General features: G+C 39.0%; 1 protein-coding gene across 1 annotated transcript in view; it reads right to left on the minus strand.

Annotated features, from left to right (window-relative positions):
* LOC118638698 (coiled-coil domain-containing protein 7-like) overlaps positions 1–25,490 on the minus strand; it is a 375,882-nt gene that overhangs the window by 183,839 nt on the left and 166,553 nt on the right. The window lies entirely within an intron of this gene.

Here is a 25,490-nt window from a genome sequence, read left to right on the forward strand (position 1 = left end):
GGGAGTAGGAAGGACAATTCTGAGAATAAAGAGTAAGATAGTTGACAGTTAAAAAGACATAACTTAAGCCCTGGCCAGTGTGGCTCAGTGGTTAGAGTGTTGGCCCTTGGACTGAAGGGTTGCAGGTTCGATCCCCAGCCCCAGTCAGGGTCATGTGGGAGGCAACTAATCAATGTGTCTCTCTTCTCTCTCTCTCTCTCTTCCTCTTCCTCCCTCTCCTCTCCCTCTCCCTCTTCCTCTCCCTCTCTATCCCTCCCTTCCACTCTATCTAAAAAATAAAAAATGTTATTTATGACAGACTTTTGTAGTGGCATTATAAAATAGATTCCAATACTAAAGTAAAGAGAAGAAGTGGCTGCCTGTCCTAAATTAAGGAGGGCATCTCATCCTCAAATATGACAGTAGTTTTATTAGGTATTTGAATTTGAGATGACTAGCTATGAAATACAGTAATCAAATATTCTTCTGGAGACCATTTTTGAATACACATCCTAGAAGATTATGGTCATTTGGCCATTGAAGCATAAAAATAGTTCAAGTGCATGATATAAATTGATGCTTCTTTGTACAAGCATGCCTACAGCTATACACAAACCATTTACTCCTGCCACTAATATTACCACATAGCTATACATAGAAAGCAATATACTTTAAAGGGTTTTAAAGTGTTTAATATGGAATATCATTAATCACTTAATTCTAAACAAGCAAATGATCTTATTTTAACAGCAGAAAAAATGTGTGACAGTCTCAAAAATATTGCCTTAAATACTAATACAAATTTTATATATAACATTCTCCCACATTCAAGCACCCCCCCCCCATTACTATTGCCTACTGAAACCATAAAGAACCACTGAATAACACCATGATACTTCTGCTGAGAGACAGCGGGTGGAAGAAAGAATGAAAAATACTAGAATGGCATGCAAGACTTGTGTTCAAGTTCACATGCTGACAGGATTTGACATAACAGTCTTCGGCATCACTGAAGTGGTATAAATCTCCTACTTGCAAAATCATTTTTTTAATTCTGAAGATCTGAGCATTGCATCCTTTTCTCAACAAGCAAATAGATGTAGGATATGTTATATATATCATCACAGACACCTTTTAATTTATTTTAATACATTCTCACCCAGGAAAAGTGGAAGATTTCCATTGAGTCACTGCCCAAACTATCCTGGTTTTCTGTTTGTTTGTTTTATATTCCATAATCTCTTTTTTAGGAGTTTTCCTTATTAACTCCATCCATTTTCTAAGCTGTGGACACAATCTCCAACCCATTCCCTCCCAACTTATGGGAAAAAAAAAACAATGCTTGAAAGTATTATGTATATATGGAACTTTTAATTAACAATAAAAATACAGAGCAAAAAACATTTTCTTATTTGAAATAAAAATATAACACATAAAATGCACTTCTCTATACAAAAAAACAAAAATTCTAAAATTCAAATATGCGATATAGTACAATATTAAATGATTTTTAATTTAATTTCATAGGAAATTTTCAATATATAAAATGTAAATTAAAGTAAAGAATTATTAATATTTTGACAGTTTTAAAAATCATAGCTATCATTAGTAAAATTCTTCAGAGTGGCCAGTTTTAGACTTCACACCTAAAAAGAAACTAAAAATAATCTGCAAAGATTTAGCAAACATATAAGATGATAAGAGCCTGGTTCTAATATCAAAATATAGTACAAGGCCATAGTAATCAAATCAGCATTGTGCTGGCATAAAAGCAGACACTGAGGTCAATGGAACAGAAAAGAGATCCCAGAAATAAATCTATGCCTAAAGAGTCAATTAATATTTGACAAAGGAGGTGAGGACATACAATGGGGTAAAGACAATCTATTCAATAAATGGTATAGGGAACATTGGACAATTACATGCAGAAAGGAAAATGAAAAGAGAACATCTTACACCACATACAAGAATAAACTCAAAATGGATTAGAGACTTCAATATAAGAGATTGCAAGTTGGCTGAAGATAAGTAGAAGTGGCACTCATGAGTTCCTGACAACAAACTGGATTTACTGCTAAATTATAAAGCAATCAACCTGAATAACCAACTGAAGGCTAATTGAACTAAAATATTATAACCAAGGATTTACAGAACAAACCACATAGGGGAGAAGAAAAATGGTGGCGGAGTGAATGGAGCTACACAGACCATCTCCCAGGACCAAACTGGATTCACAATGAAAATTAAGGCAAATCTTCAGGAAGGGGCAACCGAAAGACACCTTGGAGGACCACATAACCAGGGACACCAACTCAATCCTGGTAGGCTTGCGAGGACACAAGAGGGGGCCGGGAGCCCATGGTCCGCAGTGGCCTGGGCGGGGACCAGGGGGCTGGGCGGGAGGCTGCTGCCGCCTCAGCTGCTGCGACCCCGACTGAGTCCTGGGAACTCTGCTGCCTGCTAGGCTCTTGGCTGGTGCCACACAGACTCGCTGGGACCAGGGGACTCGGCGGCAAGAAGTTGCTGCTACTGCCTCCGCTGCGACCATGCATGAGTCCTGCGAACTCAGCTGCCTGCTGAGCCCTCGGCTGGTGCCGCACGGACTGGCACGGACTGAATCCGACCAGGGGACTCGTAGGGACGCTGCTACCCAGGCTGACTCCTGTGAACTCTGCGTGCTAAGCCCTCGGCTGGTGCCACACAGACTCGCGGGGACCAGGGGACTCTGCTGGAAGGTACTGCCACCACGACAGTGTCCCGCTACCGCTGCTCAGTACTGGGGTTTCTGCTGAGTGCAAAACCCTCTGCTGGTGCCACAGCCGCGGCCGCCCTTGGCTGGAAGCTGCGCTCTCGGGTTAAAAGTCCCAGGCGACTCCATGACAAAGAGTCTAGACAGAGGCTAAATTGGCAGCAGCCACTCATCTTGGGCTCCCGCAGAGGGAAGGCAGACTAGACTGGAACTGTGGGGGGACACTTGGGTTTTGGAGGGCACTAAGAGCTTTCGCTGAGTGCAGCCACGCAGGACTGTGGTCATTTTACTCCTTCCCAGGGTCATGGGGAGAGGTGGAGTCCCCTCCCTCAGAGATTCAAACCCACCTGGTGGCCATTGAAATGCTAATTGAGGCCCATTAACAACCAGCATCTGCCCCACCCTTGGGAAATCCTCTTACACTGAGCACCTGAGGGAGATTTTCAGGCAATTCAGAAACCAAGGGTCTTCAGGTGACCTCTAATAATAGCCTCCAGGAAAAAAAAAAAAAAAAGCTAGAGGATAACTACCATTCCCTGGGCTAGCAACACTGACCAGAAAAGCTAAGACTTGACAGTGGTGTTTAAAGTGGGTCCTCCCTGGCTCATCCAAACCGAGGAGAGGGAACTACAAACAGCAGAACACCAACACCCACAGGGAAAATCTGGCTGACTCCAAAGCCCACTGTGATAGCCAAAATGGTGAAAACCTGAAACAAAAGCCAAATGAAAGAACAAGAGACCTCTACAGAAGATGAGATAAATGAGGTGCAGTTAAGCAAGTTAAGAAAACTAGACTTTAGAGCCATGAGGTTGAGGAAGCTCAACAGCATGTGTAAGGATATGAGCACCATGAGTATAGACATAGAAATGTTGAAAATCAACCAGTTGGAAATTAAAAACCAACAGGAAGAAATGAAGAATGACATATCAGAAATTAAAAACACATTGGAAGGTCTAAAAATCAGAGTAGGGGAAGCTGAGGACCAAATTAGTGAATTAGAAGACAGGCTGGAAAAAATCAACCAATCAGAAAGCCAAAAGGAAAAAACACTTAAAAAAAAAACAAAAAAAAAACAGGAAGACAGCTTAAGAGAACTGTGGGACAACTGAAAACGGAATAATATTTGCATCATAGGAGTCCCTGAAGAAGAAGAAAATAAGCAAGGGTTAGAGAATATATTCAAAGAAATAGTGACAGAAAACTTCCCTAATTTGGTGAAGGAAAAAGGCATTAAAGTTCAAGAAGCACAGAGACCCTGAAGTAAGAAGAACCCAAAGAGACCCACACCAAGATACATAGTAATCAAACTACCAAAAATTAGACAAAGAGAGAATCCTAAAAGCAGCAAGAGATAAGCAACAGATTATCTACAAAGGAAACCCCGTAAGTCTCTCAGTTGGCTTCTCACAAGAAACACTACAGGCCAGAAGGGAATGGCATAAAGTAATCAAGGTAATGAAAAACAAGGATCTGAATCCAAGACTACTCTACCCAGCAAGGCTATCATTCAAAATGGAAGGTCGAATAAAGATCTTCCAGACAAAAAAAGGCTAAGAGAATACATTAGCACCAAACCAGCACGGCAAGAAATGTTAAAAGGACTGCTGTAATTAGCAGGAAAAATGAGAAGGAAAATAGAACCACACTAAACAAAAATGGTAATAAATAAGTACATATCAATAATCACCTTAAATGTAAATGGACTTAATGCTCCCATAAAAAGACAGAGTAGCTGATTGGATAAGAAAGCATGACTCATTTATATGTTGTTTACAAGAGACACACCTCACAACAAAAGACTCACATAGATTGAAAGTGAAGGGATTGAAAAAAATCTTCCAAGCAAATGGAAAAGAAAAAAAAGATGGGGTAGCAATACTCATATCTGATAAAATAGATGTCAAAATGAAGGCCATAATTAGAGACAAAGAAGGCCACTACATAATATTGAAAGGATCTATTCATCAGGAAGATATAACCTTGATAAACATATATGCATCCAATATAGGAGCACCAAAATATATTTAAAAACTTCTGGAAGACTTCAAATGAGAAATTGATAGCAATACAATCATAGCAGGGCACTACAACACCCCGCTGACATCAATGGATAGATCCTCTACACAAAAAATTAGCAAGGAAACAGACACTCTAAATGAAGCACTCGACCAAATGGATTTAATAGATATCTATGGAGAACAACACCCCAAAACTACAAAATTCACATTCTTCTCAAATGCACATAAAACATTCTCAAAGATAGACCACATGTTAGGGCACAAACTAAGTCTATACAAGTTCAAGAAGACTGAAGTAATATCAAGCATCTTCTCAGATCACAATGGCATGAAACTGGAAATCAATTGCAAGAACATACAAAGAAATTTGAGCACATGGAAGATAAATAGCATGTTATTAAACAATGAATGGGTCACCGAGGAGATCAAGGAAGAAATCAAAAACTTCCTGGAAACCAATGAAAATGAAGACACAACAACACAAAATCGATGGGATGCAGCAAAAGCAGTTCTGAGAGGGAAGTTCATAGCACTACAGGCCTACCACAAAAAAGAAGAAAAATCTCTAATAGACTATCTAACCTCACAACTTAAAGAACTAGAGAACAAACAAAAAGGAAACCCCAGAGCAAGTAGAAGGAAGGAAATAGTAAAGATCGGAGCAAAAATAAATGACATAGAGACCAGAAAAACAATTCAGAGAATTAATAAAACAAAGAGCTGGTTTTTTGAAAAGATAAACAAGATTGTTGGACCCTTAGCTAGACTCACCAGGAAACAAAGAGAGAGAACCCAAATACATAAAATCAGAAATGAAACAGGAGAGATAACAACTGACACCACAGAAATACAAAAGATCGTTAACAACTACTATGAACAATTATACGGCAACAAATTCGAAAATCTAAGCGAAATGGACAAATTTCTAGAAACACATAGTCTCCCAAAACTGGATCAAGAACAGAGAGAAAATTTGAACAGACCAATAACAACAGAAGAAATTGAAGATGCAATCAAGACTCTCCCAGCAAACAAAAGCCCAGGCCTGGATGGCTTCACGTGGGAGTTTTACTGAACATTCAAAGAAGAACTAACACCCATTCTCCTCAAACTATTTCAAAAAATTCAAGAAGAAGGAAGACTTCCAAACTCATTTTATGAGGCCAGCATAATTCTAATTCCAAAACCAGAAAAAGACATTGCAAAGAAAACAAAAAAACTACAGGCCAATATCCCTGATGAACATAGACGCCAAAATCCTGAACAAAATACTAGCAAATCGAATCCAGCAATACACCAGAAAAATTATCCACCATGACCAAGTGCGATTCATTCCAGGGATGCAAGGCTGGTACAATGTTCGCAAATCCATAAATGTGATACACCACATAAATAAAATGAAGAATAAAAACCACATGATCATATCAATAGATGCTGAAAAAGCCTTTGACAAAATCCAGCATCCATTTCTGATTAAAACGCTCAGTAGTGTGGGAATAGAGGGATCATATGTAGACATAATAATGGCCATATATGAAAAACCTACAGCCAACATCATACTCAATGGGCAAAAACTAAAAGCATTTCCCTTAAGAACAGGAACAAGGCAAGGATGCCCACTTTCGCCACTCCTATTTAACATAGTACTGGAAGTCTTAGCCACAGCAATCAAACATGAAGAAAAAGTAAAAGGAATCCAAATGGGAAAGGAGGATGTAAAATTGTCATTATTTGCAGATGACATGATACTATACATAGAAAACCCCAAAGACTCCATCAAAAATTTACTAAACTTAATAAATGAATTTGGCAAAGTAGCAGGATACAAAATTAACATCAAGAAATTGATGGCATTCTTATACACCAATGATGAACTCACAGAAAGAATCCCATTTACAATTGTAGCAAAAAATTAAGATACCTGGGAATAAACATAACCAAAGAAATAAAGGACCTATTTGCAGAAAACTACAGGTCATTGAAAAAAGAAATAGAGGAAGATATAAAAAAGTGGAAGCACATACCCTGTTCATGGATTGGGAGAATTAACATCATTAAAATGTCCATATTACCCAAAGCAATCTATAGATTCAACGTAATCCCCATCAAAATACCAACGGCATACTTCACAGAATTAGGACAAGTACTGCAAAAGTTCATATGGAACCAAAAAAGGCCTCGAATAGCAACAGCAATGTTGAAAAGTAAGAACAAAGTTGGAGAGATTATAATACCAGATTTCAGGTTATACTACAAAGCCACTGTAATCAAAACAGCCTGGTACTGGCACAAGAACAGGCATATAGACCTGTGGAACTGAACCGAGAACCCAGAAATGGACCCTAGGCAATATGCTCAATTAATATTTGACAAAGTTGGCAAGAGCGTACAGTGGAGTAAGGACAGCCTCTTTAATACATGGTGCTGGGAAAATTGGACAGCTATTTGCAGAAAAATGAACCTAGACCATCAACTTACACACTACACGAGAATAAACTCAAAATGGATAAAAGACTTAAATGTAACTCATGAATCCATAAAAATCCTAGAAGAGACTGTAGGCAACAAAATTTCAGACATCATATGCAACAGAATTTTTACTGATACATCACTTAAGGCAATAGAAACAAAGGAGAAAATGAACACGTGGGACTACATCAAACTCAAAAGCTTCTGCACAGCGAAAGATACAATCATCAGAACGGAAAGACTACCCACTGTATGGGAGAGCATAATTGCCAATGATATATCAGATAAGGGGTTAATTTCCAATACATATAGAGTGCTCATACAAGTCCACAAAAGGAAGACAAAGAATCCAATTAAAAAATGGGCAGAGGAACTAAATAGACAACTCTCCAAACAGGACATACAAATGGCTAAGAAACATATGAAGAAATGCTCATCATCACTAATCATCAGAGAGATGCAAATTAAAACAACAATGGGGTATCACCTCACACCTGTCAGAATGGCTGTCATCAACAAATCATCAAACAACAAGTGTTGGCCAGGGTGTGGAGAAAAGGGGACTCTAGTACACTGTTGGTTGGAATGCAGACTGGTGCAGCCCCTATGGCAAACAATATGGTGTTACCTCAAAAAATTTAAAATTGAACTTTCATTTGACCCATTGATCCCACTTCTAGGAATATACCTTAAGAAGCCTAAAACACCAATCAGAAAAAATATATGTACCCCCATGTTTGTAGCAGCACTATTTACAATCGCTAAGATCTGGAAACAGCCCAAGTGCCCATTAGTAGATGAGTGGATAAAAAAGCTGTGGTACATATACACAATGGAGTACTACGCAGCTCTGAGAAAGAAAGATCTCTTATCCTTTGAGACTACATGGAGGGACCTGGAAAGTATCATCCTAAGTGAAACAAGCCAAACAGAGAAAGACAAGTTTCATATGATCTCACTTATTTATGGAATATTATGAACATAACAGTCTGAGGAAGGGGGAAGTCCCAGAGACACGAAGTAGGATACAGACTGACAACCCCCTACATGGGGGGGGGGAGGGTGGAAGAGAGATCAACCACAGAACTTATATGCATGTATGCATGAACAATGGACATGGACAACAAACTGGGGAAAGGGCAGGGAGGGAGGGGAAGAGGGGAATCAGTGGGGAAAAAGGAGAAACATCTGTAACAAAAATTAATTAATAAAAAATATATATATAAGAAACCCCATAGAAACTGGTAAGAAGGGCAGAGACATGGAAAGTGCTGGTTCACACACCCATGGGTGGTGGCTGAGAAACCAAGAAATAGGTGGGCTAGAAAATTCCCTCCACACAGAAGTGTGGGGGTCTCAAACTCATGCATGCATCCCCAACCTACAGCAACAAAGATGGGAAAAGGAGCCCATGTAGTACCTGGTGTTGAAAATCAGTTGAGATCCAGTTCCCCTGGTAGACAAGGAAGTCTTCTAGAGACTCAGACACCACCTTCTTAGTGTCAAGCACTCCTACTGTTATAGCACCAGCCTGGGGAATGTGCAGCTAGTTTTCCAACTACTGGTGATACCAGTCTGTAGTGGTTGGATCCTTCATAAAGGTCTGTGGCTACATCAAGTAGGGATCTTTTTGGTGCTCTTTTACTAAAGAAGCTCTTGGCAGAGTCTCAGACAGCAATTGAACTGTGTAGCTTTAAAAAAGGGACCATTCTTCCCCATTTCAACAACATAGCTGGTGCCTCCCCCACTGACCTACTGCATCATTTGGCTTGCTGTACCACTCTGTGACCCTACCCTGCTGAGTTCAATCATGCAGGTGTATGAGCCTGTTGCACAGAGCCGCAACTTTCAGAACACCATCAGCCCAGCAAGGCTTTTGTCCAGGAATCAGATGGGTGAGTGCTGGGTTGTGAAGCTATATCACAGAGGGTCTACTCCTATATCCCCTGCAAGCTCAGCCCATGCTATCCTGGGAAGGTAAAAAAGTGCCTACTGGCTTCTTGACACCACCATCAACAGAAAACTATTTGGATCTGCCCACATATCCCTTGCTGAGCTAAGTTATGTGAAGGGAAGAGGGTTACTCATAGCTGGAACGTTCAAAGTGTGTCTCCTTCAAAGGCTATTATCTGGAACCAGAATGTGAGGCTCTGGAGAAAGACCAAGCAAACTCAAAGAAAGGAAAAATGGGTGAAAGGTATAGGTGGACATCTGAAAGCCTCAGAACTTTTACAAATCTTACCCCAGCTCTAATATGGAAAAAGCCAAACCTTATACACAATTATCCCCTTCCATGCACACTCAGGCTCAGTAGATGTAGCCACAAACTGAATAGTGTGGTAGCTTCCAAGAGGTAGCCCAAGTCTGTACTTGAACCTGCCCAAGTGGATCTAGAACCAACACAACCAATGGTGGGATTCAGAACACTTCAGAATTTGAACCAACTACACACACAAGCAGCACATCCAAAGGGGGATTTCAGTGGGCAATAGACCCTGCTGGGAACAACTCCACCTCAGGGGGAAGTCCCTGTACAACAACTCATACATTCCATGAACATGAAGCTCAGGTAATCTGGGAGATTGCACTATTGAGCCCAACATGATACCTACATTATAAAACCATCATAAGTTTGGAAGTCACATCAGATCTACCTAATAAAACAAAACATAATCAGGAGAAAAAGAAACATTCCCCAAATTAAAGAAAAGAGGGGATCCCTAGAAAAATTTAACTTAAATAGAAGCAATCAAAATACAACATACAGAGGTTAAAACAGTTGTTATAAAGATGTTCAAGGATATTAAGGGAACAATAGATGATCTCAGTGAAAACTTAAACAAAATAATAGTAAGCATTAAAAAGGATATAGAAACCATAAAACAAAAAGAACCAGTCAGAAATGAAGAATACAATATCTGAAATGAAGAATACACTAGTAGAAATCAACAGCAGGGAGTTGAAATATGGCGGCGAAGTGAATGGAGCGACACAGACCATCTCCCAAGACCAAACTGGATTTACAACAAAAATAAAGGCAAACCATCAGGAAAGGGCAGCCAAAAGACATCTTGGAGGACCACTTAACCAGAAACACCCACTCAATCCTGGTAGGCTTGTGAGGACGGGAGAGGGGACCCAGAGCCCAGGGTCCGCAGCGGCCTGGGCAGGGGCCAGGGAACTCAGCGGGAAGTTAATCCTACTGTCTCCCTTCCCACCGTGCACGGGCCCTAGAAACTCTGTAGCTGGCTAAACTCTCCGCTGGAGCCACAAAGACTCTCGGGCCCCAGGGAACTCAGTGGGACCAGGGAACTCGGCGGGACTGGGGAACTCGGCGGGCAATAAATCCTACCGGCTCCCTTGCCACCCTGCATGGGTCCTGGAAACTCTGTACCTGGCTAAACTCTCCGCTGGAGCCACACAGACTCTGGGGCCCCAGGGAACTCGGCGGGACCAGGGAACTCGGTGGGAAGTTAATCCTACCATCTCCCTTCCCACCGTGCACGGGCCCTGGAAACTCTGTAGCCGGCTAAACTCTCCGCTGGAGCCACACAGAATCTCGGGCCCCAGGGAACTCAGCGGGACCAGGGAACTGGGAGGGAAGTTAATCCTACCGTCTCCCTTGCCACCCTGCATGGGCCCTGGGAACACTGTAGCGAGCTAAACTCTCCGCTGGAGCTGCACAGACTCACAGAGACCAGGACACTAGGCGGGACCAGGGAACTCGGCGGGAAGTTAATCCTACCCTCTCCCTTGTGACCGTCCATGGGCCCTGGGAACTCTGTAGCCTGCTAAGCTCTCGGCTGGAACCGCACAGTCTCCCGAAGACCAGAGGACTCGGCTGTACCTGGGAACTCAGCGGGAAATTACTCCCACCGCCTCCCTTGCCACTCTGCACGGGCCCTGGGAACGCTGTAGCCTGCTAAGATCTTGGCTGGAGCCATACAGACGCCCAGAGAACAGGGGACTTGATGGGATTAAAATGGGTGCTCCCTGGTGCATCCAAACCCAGGAGAGGGAGCCACAAACAGCAGAACACCAACACCCACTGGGAAAACTTGGCAGACTCCAAAGCCCACTGTGATAACCAAAATGGTGAGAAACAGAAACAGAAGCCAAATGAAACATCAAGAGACCTCTACAGAAGATGAAATAAATGAGGTGCAGTTAAGCCAGTTAATAGAACTAGAATTTAGAGCGATGATGTTGTGGAAGCTCAACAGCATGTGTAAGGACATGAGCAACATGAGTAAAGACATAGAAATGTTGAAAATAAACCATCTGGAAATGAAAAACCTACAGGAAGAAACGAAGAATGACATATCAGAAATGAAAAACACACTGGAAGGTCTAAAAAGCAGAGTAGGGGAAGCTGAGGACCGGATCAGTGAATTAGAAGACAGGCTAGAAGAAATCAACCAATCAGAAAACCAAAAGGAAAAAAAGATTAAAAAACAGGAAGAGAGCTTAAGAGAACTGTGGGACAACTGGAAACGGAATAATATTCATATCATAGGAGTCCCTGAAGAAGAAGAAAGTAAGCGAGGGCTAGAGAATATATTCAAAGAAATAGTGACGGAAAACTTCCCTAATTTGGTGAAGGAAGAAGGCATTCAAGTTCAAGAAGCTCAGAGAGCCCCAAGTAAGAAGAACCCAAACAGGCCCACACCAAGACACATAGTAATCAAACTGCCAAAATATAAGACAAAGAGAGAATCCTAAAAGCAGCAAGAGATAAGCAACAGGTTACCTACAAAGGAACCCAATTAGGCTCTCAGCTGACTTTTCACAAGAAACACTACAGGCTAGAAGGGAATGGCATGAAGTAGTCAAGGTCATGAAAAACAAGCATCTGAATCCAAGACTACTCTACCCAGTAAGGCTATCATTCAAAATAGAAGATCAAATAAAGAGCTTCCCAGACAAAAAAAGGCTAAGGGAATACATTAGCACCAAACCAACACTGCAAGAAATGTTAAAAGGACTGCTGTAATTACCAGGAGAAATGGGAAGGAAAACAGAACCACACTAAACAAAAATGGCAATAAATAAGTACATATCAATAACCACCTTCAATGTAAATGGACTGATTGCTCCCATAAAAAGACACAGAGTAGCTGATTGGATAAGAAAGCATGACTCATCTATATGCTGTTTACAAGAGACCCACCTCACAACAAAAGACTCACATAGATTGAAAGTAAAGGGATGGAAAAAAATCTTTCAAGCAAATGGAAAAGAAAAAAAAGCTGGGATAGCAATACTTATTATATCTGATAAAATAGACTTCAGATTGAAGGCCATAACTAGAGACAAAGAAGGCCACTACATAATATTGAAAGGATCTATCCAACAGGAAGATATAACCTTGATAAACATATATGCACCCAATATAGGAGCACCAAAATATATTAAAAAACTATTGGAGAACTTCAAAGGAGAAATCGATAGCAATACAATCATAGCAGGGGACTTCAACACCCCGCTCACATCACTGGATAGATCCTCTAGACAAAAAATTAGCAAGGAAACAGAGACTTTAAATGAAGCCCTAGACCAAATGGATTTAATAGATATCTACTGAGAACTACACCCCAAAACTACAGAATTCAAATTCTTCTCAAGTGCACATGGAACATTCTCAAAGACAGACCACATGTTAGGGCACAAACTAAGTCTATACAAGTTCAAGAAGATTGAAATTATAACAACATCTTCTCAGACCACAATGGTATGAAACTAGAAATCAATTGCAAGAAGAACATACAAAGACATTTTAACACATGGAAGCTAAATAGAATGTTATTAAACAATGAATGGGTCACCAAGGAGATCACAGAAGAAATCAAAAACTTCCTGGAAACCAATGAAAATGAGGACACAACAATACAAAATCTATGGGATGCAGCAAAAGCAGTTCTGAGAGGGAAGTTCATAGCACTACAGGCCTACCTCAAAAAAGAAGAAAAATCTCTAATAGACTACCTAACCTAACAACTTAAAGAACTAGAGAGTAAACAAAAAGAAAACCCCAGAGCAACTAGAAGAAAGGAAATAGTGAGGATCAGAGCAGAAATAAACGACATAGAGACCAAAAAAACAATTCAGAGGATCAATGAAACAAAGAGTTGGTTTTTCGAAAAGATAAACAAGATTGATGGACCCTTAGGTAGACTCACCAAGAAACAAAGAGAGAGAACCCAAATACATAAAATCAGAAATGAAACAGGAGAGATAACAACTGACACCACAGAAATACAAAAGATCATTAACAACTACTATGAACAATTATATGGCAACAAATTCGAAAATCTAAGCGAAATGGACAAATTTTGAGACTCACATAGTCTCCCAAAACTGGATCAGGAAGAGACTGAAAACGTGAACAGAACAATAACAACAGAAGAAATTGAAGATGTAATCAAGACTCTTCTAGCAAACAAAAGCCCAGGCCCGGATGGCTTCACGGGGGAGTTTTACCGAACATTCAAAGAAGAACTAATACCCATTCTCCTCAAACTATTTCAAAAAATTCAAGAAGAAGGAAGACTTCCAAACTCGTTTTATGAAACCAGCATAATTCTAATTCCAAAACCAGAAAAAGACACAACAAAGAAAGAAAACTACAAGCCATTATCCCTGATGAACATAGATGCCAAAATCCTGAACAAAATACTAGCAAATCGAATCCAGCAATACACCAGAAAAATTATCCACCATGACCAAGTGCGATTCATCCCAGGGATTCAAAGCTGGTACAATATTCGCAAATCCATAAATGTGATACACCACATAAATACATTGAAGAATTAAAACCACATGATAATATCAATAGATGCTGAAAAAGCCTTCAACAAAATCCAGCATCCATTTCTGATAAAAATGCTCAGCAGTGTGGGAATAGAGGGATCATATCTAGACATAATGAAAGCCATATATGAAAGACCTACAGCCAACATCATACTCAATGGGCAAAAACTAAAAGCATTTCCCTTAAGAACAGGAACAAGGCAAGGATGCCCACTTTCGCCACTCCTATTTAACATAGTACTGGAAGTCTTAGCCACAGCAATCAGACAGGAAAAAAAATAGAAGGGATCCAAATGGGAAAGGAGGAAGTGAAATTGTCATTATTTGCAGATGACATGATACTGTACATAGAAAACCCCAAAGACTCCACCAAAAGCTTACTAGACTTAATAAATGAACTTGGCAAAGTAGCAGGATACAAAACTAACGTCAAGAAATCGATGGCATTCTTATACACCAATGATGAACTCACAGAAAGAGAAACTAAGCAAACCATCCCATTTACCATTGCGGCAAAAAAATTAAGATACCTAGGAATAAACTTAACCAAAGAAATAAAGGACCTATTCGCAGAAAACTACAGGTCTTTGAAAAAAGAAATAGAGCAAGATGTAAAAAAGTGGAAGCACATACCCTGTTCATGGATTGGGAGAATTAACATCATTAAAATGTCCATATTACCCAAAGCAATATATAGATTCAACGCAATGCCCATCAAAATACCAACGGCATACTTCACAGAATTAGAACAATTACTTCAAAAGTTCATATGGAACCAAAAAAGGCCTTGAATAGCCACAGCAAACTTGAAAAGGAAGAACAGTGTTGGAGGGATCACAATACCAGATTTCAGGTTATACTACAAAGCCACCATAATCAAAACAGCCTGGTACTGGCACAAGAACAGGTATATAGACCAGTGGAACTGAATAGAGAACCCAGAAATGGACCCTAGGCAATATGCTCAATTAATATTTGACAAAGGTGGCAAGAGCATACAGTGGAGTAAGGACAGCCTCTTTAATAAATGGTGCTGGGAAAATTGGACAGCTACTTACCGAAAAATGAAACTAGACCATCAACTTACACCCTACACCAAATTAAACTCAAAATGGATAAAAGACTTAAATGTAACTCATGAATCCATAAAAATCCTAGAGGAGACTGTGGCCAACAAAATCTCAGCCATCATATGCAGCAGAATTTTTAATGACACATCACCTAAGGCAATAGAAACAAAGGAGAAAATGAACACATGGGACTACATCAAACTCAAAAGCTTCTGCACAGCGAAAGATACAATCATCAAAACGGAAAGGCTACCCACTGTATGGGAGAGCATAATTGCCAATGATATATCAGATAAGGGGTTAATTTTCAATACATATAGAGTGCTCATACAACTCCACAAAAGGAAGACAAAGAATCCAATTAAAAATTGGGCAGAGGAACTAAATACACACCTCTCCAAACAGGACATACAAATGGCTAAGAGACATATGAAGAAATGTTCATCATCACTAATCATCAGAGAGATGCAAATCAAAACAACAATGAGGTATCACCTCACACCTGTCAGAATGGCCGCCATCAACAAATCATTAAACACAAGTGTTGGTGAGGGTGTGGAGAAAAGGGGACTCTAGTACACTGCTGGTGGGAATGCAGACTGGTGCAGCCACTATGGAAAACAATATGGTGTCACCTCAAAAAATTAAAAATTGATCTTCCATTTGACCCTGTGATCCCACTTCTAGGAATATACCCTAAGAAGCATAAAACACCAATAAGAAGGAATATATGTACCTCCATCTTTGTAGCATCACTATTTACAATCGCTAAGATCTGGAAACAGCCCAAGTGCCCATCAGTAGACGAATGGATAAAAAAGCTGTGGTACATATACACAATGGAGTACTACGCAGCTGTAAGAAAGAAAGATCTCTTATCCTTTGAGACTACATAGAGGGACCAGGATAGTATCATCCTAAGTGAAACAAGCCAAACAGAGAAAGACAAATTTCATATGATCTCACTGATTTGTGGAATATAATGAACATAACATTTTGACGGATGGGGTAGTCCCAGAGACGCGGAAGCGGGGTACAGACTGACAATCCCCTAAGGAGTGGGGAGGTGGGGGAGGGATGAACCACAGAACTTATATGAATGTATGCATGAACAGTGGACATGGACAACAATCTGGGGAAGGAGCAGGGAGGGAACGGGGAGGGGGGAATCAGTGGGGGATAAAAGGAGAATCATCTGTAACAAAAATTAATCAATAAAAAAAAAAAGAAATCAACAGCAGGTTAGATGAAACAAAGGATCAAATCAGTAATATAGAGGACAAGATAACAATAAGCACCCACGCATGGCATTAAACATCTAAGGGAACTCTGGGACAACATCAAGCATAACAACATCCACATCATAAAAATACTAGAAGGAAAAGAGAGTGAGTAAGGACCATAGAACCTTTTTGAATAAATAATGGCTAAAACTTCTGTAATCTGGTGAAGGAAAAAGCCACACAATTCCAGGAAACACAGAGTATCCCAATTAAGATGAACCCAAACAGGCCCACACCAAGCTACATCATAATTAAAATGGCAAAGGTTAAAGACAAAGATAGAATCTGAAAGCAGCAATAGAAGACAGTTAGATACCTACAAAGGGTATCCTTATGGCCATCTGCTGAATACCCAACAGAACCATTTCAGTCCAGAATGAATTAGCATGAAATATTCAGTGTGATGAACCAAGGATTACAGAAGAAGCTGCGTAAAGACTGGTAAGAAGGGTGGAAACATGGAAAGAGATAGCCTCCACAGCTGAAAAGGGATATTGTGGCTGTGAAACTCCCTTCCCTTAAAAGCATGAGGTCTCAACCCACACAGAGATCCTGAACCTAGAGCAACAAAGGTGAAAAGGGGAGACCATGTAGCATCTGTTGATGGAAACCAGTGGAGATTCAGTCTCCCTGGGAAATTCAGACTACACCCTCCCAGGAACAAACACTCTTATTGTTAACAGCACCTGCCTGGTGAGGCTATGCTGCCATATTTGAGTACTGTGGACGAGTCTGCTGGCTACACCCAGCAGTGATTTTAAAGGGCCCTATATTTTCTGGAGAGGCTTTTTGCAGAGGACCAGACAGTGACTAAATTGTGTGGCTTGGGAAAAAAAAATCAGACACCTCCACCACCTGCACAAAGCCCTCCAACCACATGCTGAGCCAGTTGGCCTGCCACAAATGGCTGATTCAGTAATATAGGGGTGCTGCACAGGGCTGGGACTTTCAGCCCCTTCCTTCTGAGTTGGAGATCATGTGGAGCTGGGAGTTTAGGTTAAGCTTGCTAAGACCAGCTGTGAAGAGAGATTGATTTACTATGCAGGGCTGAACTTCAGCCCTGTCCGGCTTGGTTCAGGACATGGGGGGACTAGGGAGTCATGCTGAGCTATAATTTTTGAACTGGTTCTCCCGGGTAGGTTTTTTTCCAGGAGTCTTATGGGTGAGTGCTGGGCTGTGTGTCTACATTATAGGGAGGCAAAAAAAAAAAAAAATCAATCATCCATGTAAGTTCAGCCTATGCTACCTCAGAAAAGAGAAGTGCCCACCATCCTCCTACAGGCTTGTGGGCACAACTCCCAATGCATAATTGTTTAAATCAGTGTGCCAAGTCCCTGGTACCTATGCTAAGTGCATTCCATGAGAGGAAGGGAGAGCAATGCAGAGCAGGAACATTCAAAGTGTGAGACCCTCAGAGGCTATTGTCCAAGACTGGAATGAAATGCTTAGCTCACTCCTCTGGGTTGGGCCAGCGTCATCCCCAATGGGAGACTCTTTTGATGTATATCCTGGAGCCAGGGGTGGCTGATCTTGCTCTTGCTAAGAGGACGGCTATCTGTATCCAACCTGAATCTGCAGTGAATCTCCTAGGGTAAACTAGAGTTGGAGACCCTGGTATAAACTGAGAGGTTTGGCTTTCAGGCAGGGGCTACTTCTCCCTCACTGAGTGCTTAATGGCATAATCTCCCAGTAGGGGACCCACTAGCCCTATCTTGGCTAGTCATAGCTCATCCTACAGTCTGTCTTTGGAAGGTTTTGGAGAAAGACCAAACAACCTCAGAAGGAGGTGAAGTAGCTGACAGATGAAGGTGGACCTCAGGAAGCCTCAGTCCTTTTACAGATCTGTCCCCAGCTCTAAGCAGGCATAAGTCACACTTTTTACACATATTGACCCCTCTTATGCACACTCAGGTCAGGTAGATGCAAACACAAACAGTGAAAAGTATGGTAGCTAAAGACAGGTAGCCCAAGGCTGGTTACACATATCTGACAGCAAAGTGTACCTGAACCCCACCCAAGTGGACCAAAACCAAGACAACTAGTGTGGCTTCAAATGACACCAGAGTAAAACCCCACTAGCCACACAAGTATAACACCCAAAGGGTGATACAGGCAGGTAACAGACCCTGCTGGGAACAACCCCACTTTAAGAAACAGCCCTGCACAATGTCTCATACATGGTAATCAAGATTTACTCTTATAGTCACCAGCCTGCAGTATTAACTCCACCCATGGAAGGATCAACAGCATTCAAGTCTCAACAACAAAAAGAGATGCACATAATCCACAAAAAACATCTTGAAGAACTGAGCTCAGGTGATCTAGAAGATTGTGCCACTGAGCCCTATAAGACACCTTCACCATAACATTATCATAACAAGTTTGAGAGTTACAGCCAATCTACCTAATATACAAAGAATAAAGAACAAGAGATACACCCAGAAAGAAACTAAATTAAATAGATGAAATGGAAGCAACCATAATACCAGATGCAGAGTTTAAAACAATGTTTATAATGATGCTCAAGGACTTTAGGGAAAAAAATGTGTTACCTTAGTGAAACTTAAACAAAGAGATAGTAAGAATTAAGAAGTACATCGAAATGGTAAAAAAATAAAATAAAAAAAAAAGGGAACCAGAAAGAAGTGAAGAACACAACATAGGAAATGAAGAATGCACTAAAAGGAATAAACAGCCAGTTAGATGAGGCAGAGACTCATCAGCATATTAGAGGACAACAAAACTTAAGCACCCAAACAATGCATAAAAAAGAAAACAGAAGATAAATGAAAAAAGTCTATGAGATCTCTAGGACAACATCTAGCATTACAACATCCACATCATAGGGGTACCAGAAGAACAGAGAGAAAGAACCTGTTTGAATAAAGGCTGACAACTTTCCTAAACAGCTGGGGGAAAAGGGGAAAATGAGTTTAGAAAGAAGATAAAGTTACAATCAAGATGAACTCAGAGACCTACATGAAGACACAGCATAATTAAAATAGCAAACATTGAAGACAAAAAGAAAATCTTTAAGGCAACAAGAGAGAGACAGTTGGTTGCCTACAAGAAACTTCCCATAAGGCTGTCTGCTGATTTCTCAACAGAAACACTCAGGCCAAAAGAAATGTAAAGGGACTGCTTTAAGAAAAAGAAGAATTAGGAAGAGAGAGGAAAATAGGTATAAAGAAAAAATGCAAATAAATAAGTACCTTTCAATAATAACTTTAAATGTAAATGTATTAAATGCTTCAATCAAAAGACATGGGGTACCTGAATGGGTAAGAAAAGATGATCCATCTATAGACTGTCTACAATAGATGCACCTCAAAAAGAAAGATTCACACAGAATAAAAGTGAAGAGACAGAAAAATTATTTCATGCAAATGAAAACCAAAAAGTAAAGCTGGGGTACCAATACATATATCTGACAAAACAGACTTCAGAACAAAGGCCAAAACAAGAGACAAAGGAAATAACTAAATAACACTGAAGGGGTCGTTCCAACAAGAGAATATAATCCTTGTAAACATATATGCAAGCAATATAGGAGGACCTAAATATACAAAAAAAAAAAAATCTTGGTAGACTTTAACAGGCAGATCTATAGCAATACAGTCATATTAGGAGATTTTAATGCCCAACTGTTATCAATGGATAGATCTTCCAGAAAAAAAAATCAAAAAGAATATAGTGAGCTTAAATGATACACTAGATTGCATGAATTCAATCAATCTTTACAGAATTTTTTTCCAAAGATGCAAGTGTATATTTTTCTTAAGTGCATAGGAAGGATTCTCAAAAATAGATTATGGGTTAAGACACAAAAAAACTCTTAATAAATTCAAGAAGATCAAAATCATATCAAGTATCTTCTCAGATCACAATGGCATGAAATTAGAAATCAATTACAAAAAGAAGCTCATAAGCATTCAAACACATGGAGGCTAAATAGCATGTTATTAAATAATGAATGGGTTATCAATGAGATTAAGGAAGAAATCAAAATTTACCTAGAAACAAAAGAAAATAAACACACAACAAAACAAAATCTATGGGACACAGCAAAAGCTGTCCAGAGAACAAAGTTTATAGCGTTACTGGCCTAACTCAAAGCAAGAATAATATTAAATAAACAGTCTAACTCAACACCACAAAGAATTATAAAAAGAATAACAAACAAAGCCTAGAGCAAGTAAAACAAAGAAAATAATAAAAATCAGAGTAGATATAAATGACACAGAGACTGAAAACACACACACACAAAATATCAATAAAACCAAGAGCTGGTTCTTTGAAAAGATAAACAAGACTGGTGCACCTTTAGCCAGAGTTATCAAGAAACAAAGAGGACCCAATTGAATAGAATCAGAAATAAAAGAGGAGAGGCAACAACTGTCATCACATAAATACTAAGGATTGTAAGAAAATGTTATGAACAAGTATATGCCAACAAACTAGACAACCTAGGCAATGTGTAGAAATTCCTGGAAACATACAATCTTCAAAAACTCAATCAGGAGGAATCAGAACACCTGAATAGGCTGATAACAACTAATAAATTTGAAGCAGTGAAGAAAAAAAAATGACCTCCCAGAAAACAAAAGTCCTGGACCAAATAGATTTACAGGTGAATTGTATCAAACATTCAAAGAAAAAATAACACCTATCCTCCTCAAACCATTCCAAGAAAATTATAGGCTAATATCCTTGATGAGCATAAATTCTAAAATTCTCAACAAAATATTAACAAACCAGATCCAGCAATTTATTTAAAAAATCATATACCATGATCAAGTGGGATTCATTCCAGGGATACAGGACTGATACAATATTCACCAAACTGTAATGCATCACATAAAAAAATGAAAGAAAAATATTGTATGATTATATCAATAGATGCAGAAAAGGCATTCTATAAAATCCAACAACTATTTATGATAAAAACTCTTCACAAAGTGGGAATAGAGATATCATACCTCAGCATAATAAAGGACAAATATGAAAAGCCTACAGCTACCATAACACTCAATGGCCAAAAAAATCATTTCCCTTAGAAACAAAAACAAGACAGGGATTTCCACTTTTACCGTTCTTATTCCACATAGTACTAGAAGTCCTGACCACAGCAATAAGACAAAATTAAAAAATAAAAGTCACCCAAATTAGAAAGAAGGAAGTAAAACTGTCATTATTTGCAAATGACATGATATTGCACATAGAAAACCCAAAGACTCCATAACAAAACCTACTAGATTTAATAAATAAATTTGGCATAGTAACAGAATACAAAATTAACATTCATAAATCAATGGTATTTTTATACACTGAAGAAGAACTCTCAGGAAGAGAAACCAAAAAAATTCCAAATTACCATTGGGACAAAAATATAACATACCCAGAAGTTATCTTAACCAAGGTGGTAAAAGACATACTTAGAAAACTATAGGACATTGAATAAAGAAATAAAGGAAGTTAAAAACAAGTGGAAACATATACCATGCACATGGACTGGAAGAATTAACACCATTAAAATCTCCATACTACCCTAAGTAATGTATAGATTCAATGCAATCCCATTTAAGTGCCATCAGCATATTTCATAGATCTAGAGGAAATATTCCAAAAATGTATATGGCATAAAACAGACCCCAAGTAGATGCAGCAATCTTGAGAAAAAAGAACAAAGTTGGAGAGATCACAAAAGCAGATATCAAACTATACTACAAAGTCATTATAATCAAAACAGCCTTTGTATACACAATAATAGGCATATGATTCAGTGGAAAAGAAAAGAGACTCCAGAAATTAACCAATGCTATTATGGTCAATTAATATTTGACAAAGGAGGCAAGAGCATACAGTGGAGTAAAGAGAGTCTCTTCAATATATAGTACTGGGAAAGTTGGATGGGTAAATGCAAAAACAAACAGAAAACTAGACGACCAACTTACACCATACAAAAGAATATACTCAAAATCAATCAATAGAACACTTACATGTAACTTGCAAAACCTAACATCTACTAGACTTAGTAAATGAATTTGGCAAAGTAGCAGGATACAAAATTAATGTCAAGAAATCAACAGCATTCTTGTACACCAACAGGAACTCAATGAAAGCGAAACTAAAAGATCAACCCCATTTATCACTGTGGCAAGAAATTTAAGATACCTAGGAATAAACTTAACCAAAGAAGTAAAGGACCTATTCACAGAAAACTACAGGTCTATAGGTCACTGAAAAAAGAAATAGAGAAAGATATAAAAAAGTGGAAGCATATACCTTGTTCATGGATTGGAAGAATTAACATCATTAAAATGTCCATACTACCCAAAGCAATCTATAGATTCAATGCAACCCCATCAAAATACCAATGATATATTTCACAGAACTAGAACAAATACTTCAAAAGTTTATATGGAACCAGAAAAGACCCTGAATAGCTAAAGCAATCTTGAAAAAGAAGGACAAAGTAAGTGGAATCACAATACCAGATATCAGGTTATATGACAAAACCACTGTAATAAAAACAGCCTGGTACTGGCAAAAGAACAGGCATAGAAATAAATGAAACACAACAAAGAACCCATAAATTTACCCAAGTTATTCTGATCAATTAATATTTGAAAAGCTTGCAAGAGCATAGAGTGGAGTCAAGACAGCATCTTTAATAAATAATGTTGGGAAAATTGGACAGCTACATGCAAAAAAAAAAAAAATGAAGCCAGATCACCAACTTACATTATATATAAGAATAAACTTAAAATGAATAAAATACCTTAAATGTGACCCATGAATTCATAAAAATCCTAGAAGAAAATGCAGGCAACAAAATTTTAGACACCACAAGCAGAAGAATTTTTAGTAATACAATGCCTAAGGCAACAGGAAAAAATGAACACATAGGATTACATCAAACTAAAAAGCTTCTGCACAGCAAAAGAAACAATCATCAAAATGGAAAGGGAACCCACTACATGGGAGACCATAACTTTCAATGATACATCAGATAAGGGGCTAATTTCCAAAATATACAGTGTGCTCATACAACTCAACAAAAGGAAAAAAAAATTAAAAAATGGGGGGAGGACCTAAATAGATACCTCTCCAAATAGGACATACAAATGGCCAAGAGACATATAAAAAATGATCAACATCACTAATCATCAGAAAAATGCAAATGAAAACAACTATGAGGTATCACGTCACACCTGTTACAATGGCTGCCATCAACAAATCATCAAACAACAAGTGCTGGTGAGGGTGTGGAGAAAAGGAGACTCTAGTACACTGCTGGTGGGAATGCAGACTGGTGCAGCCACTATGGAAAATAATATGGTGTTTCTTCAAAAAATTAAAAACTGACCTGCCATTTGATCCAGTGATCCCACTTCTAGGAATATACCCTAAGAAGCCCGAAACTCCAATCAGAAAGAATATATGTAACCCTATGTTCATAGCAGCAATATTTACAATTGCTAAGATCTGGAAACAACCCAAGTGTCCATCAATAGATGAGTGGATAAAAATGTTGTGGTATATATGCACAATGGAATACTATGCAGCCATAAGAAAAAAAGATCTCTTACCCTTTGAGACAACGTGGAGGGACCTGGAGAGTATTAGGCTAAGCGTAATAAGCCAGTCAGAGAAAGACAAGTATCACATGATCTCACTTATTTGTGGAGTATAATGAACAAAACAAGCTGAAGAACAAAACAGACCCAGAGACCTGGAAGTGGGATGCAGACTCACAAACCTCAGAAGATGTGAATGTAAGGGGAGGGAAGAGATAAACCACAGAACTTATATGAATGTATGTGTAAACAAGGACATATTGGGGGGGGCTGGGTTAGGAAGAGGGTGTCAATGGAGGAAAAAGGGAAAAATATCTGTAACAAAAATTAATTAATTAAAAAATAAATAAAGTAAAGAAGGAAATAAAATTAAATTATAAATACAAATTTAAAAGTAAATAAAAATTTATAGAAGAAAACATGGACAGTAAAATCTCAAACATCTCACATAGCAGCATCTTCACCAATATATCTCCTAGGGCAAGAGAAACAATAATCAAATGGGACTACATCAAACTAAAAATCTTCTGCAAAGCAAAAGAAGCCATCCTCAAAATGGAACCCACTGTATGGGAGAATATATTTGTCTATGATGTATCTGATAATGGGTTAATTTCCAAAATATATAAAGAACTCATACAAGTTAACAAAAGAAAGACAAACAATCCAACTTAAAAACGGGCAAGGGACATGAAAAGACACTTCTCCAAAGAGGACATACAGGTGGCCAACAGACATATGATAAAATGCTTAACATCACTAATCATCAGAGAGATGCAAAATAAAACTACAATGAGGTATCACCTCACACCTGCTAGAATGGCTACCATCAATATATCAACAACCACTGCTGGCAAGGATGTGGGGAAAAGGGAACACTAGTACACTTCTGGTAGGAATGCATAGTGGTGTAGCCATGTGGAAAACAGTATGGAGATTCCTCAAAAAAATTTTAAATTAAACTGCTATTTGACCCAGCAATCCCACCTCTGGCAATATATCCTAAGAATTTCAAAATACCAATTAGAAACAATACATGCACCACTATGTTCATAGCAGCTTTATTTACAATAGCTATTTCTGGCAACAGCCCAAGTTCCCATCAGTAGACGAGTAGATAAAAAAAGCTGTGGTACATTACCACAACAGAATACTATGCAGCTGTGAAAAGGAAGGACCTCTTATCCTTTGAGACAGTATAGAGGGACCTGTAAATTATTATGCTAAGCTAAATAAGCCAGTTAGAGAAAGACAAACATCACATTATCTCACTTACATGTGGAATCTAATGAACAAAATAAACTGACGAACAAAATAGATCCAGAGATATGGAAGCCACATACAGACTGACAGATCTCAGAAGGAAGGGATTGAAGTTGGGAAGAAATTAACCAAATAACTTATACGCATAGTTCATGGACACAGACAATAGTGTAGTGAAGACCTGGGGTGGAGCTGGAGCCAGGCGGAGGGGGAAAAACAGAGTACATCTGTAATACTTTCAACCATAAAAATAAATTTTAAAAAAG

The sequence above is a fragment of the Molossus molossus genome, unplaced genomic scaffold (genome assembly GCF_014108415.1).
Source record: "Molossus molossus isolate mMolMol1 unplaced genomic scaffold, mMolMol1.p scaffold_m16_p_1, whole genome shotgun sequence".
Taxonomy (NCBI): domain Eukaryota; kingdom Metazoa; phylum Chordata; class Mammalia; order Chiroptera; family Molossidae; genus Molossus; species Molossus molossus.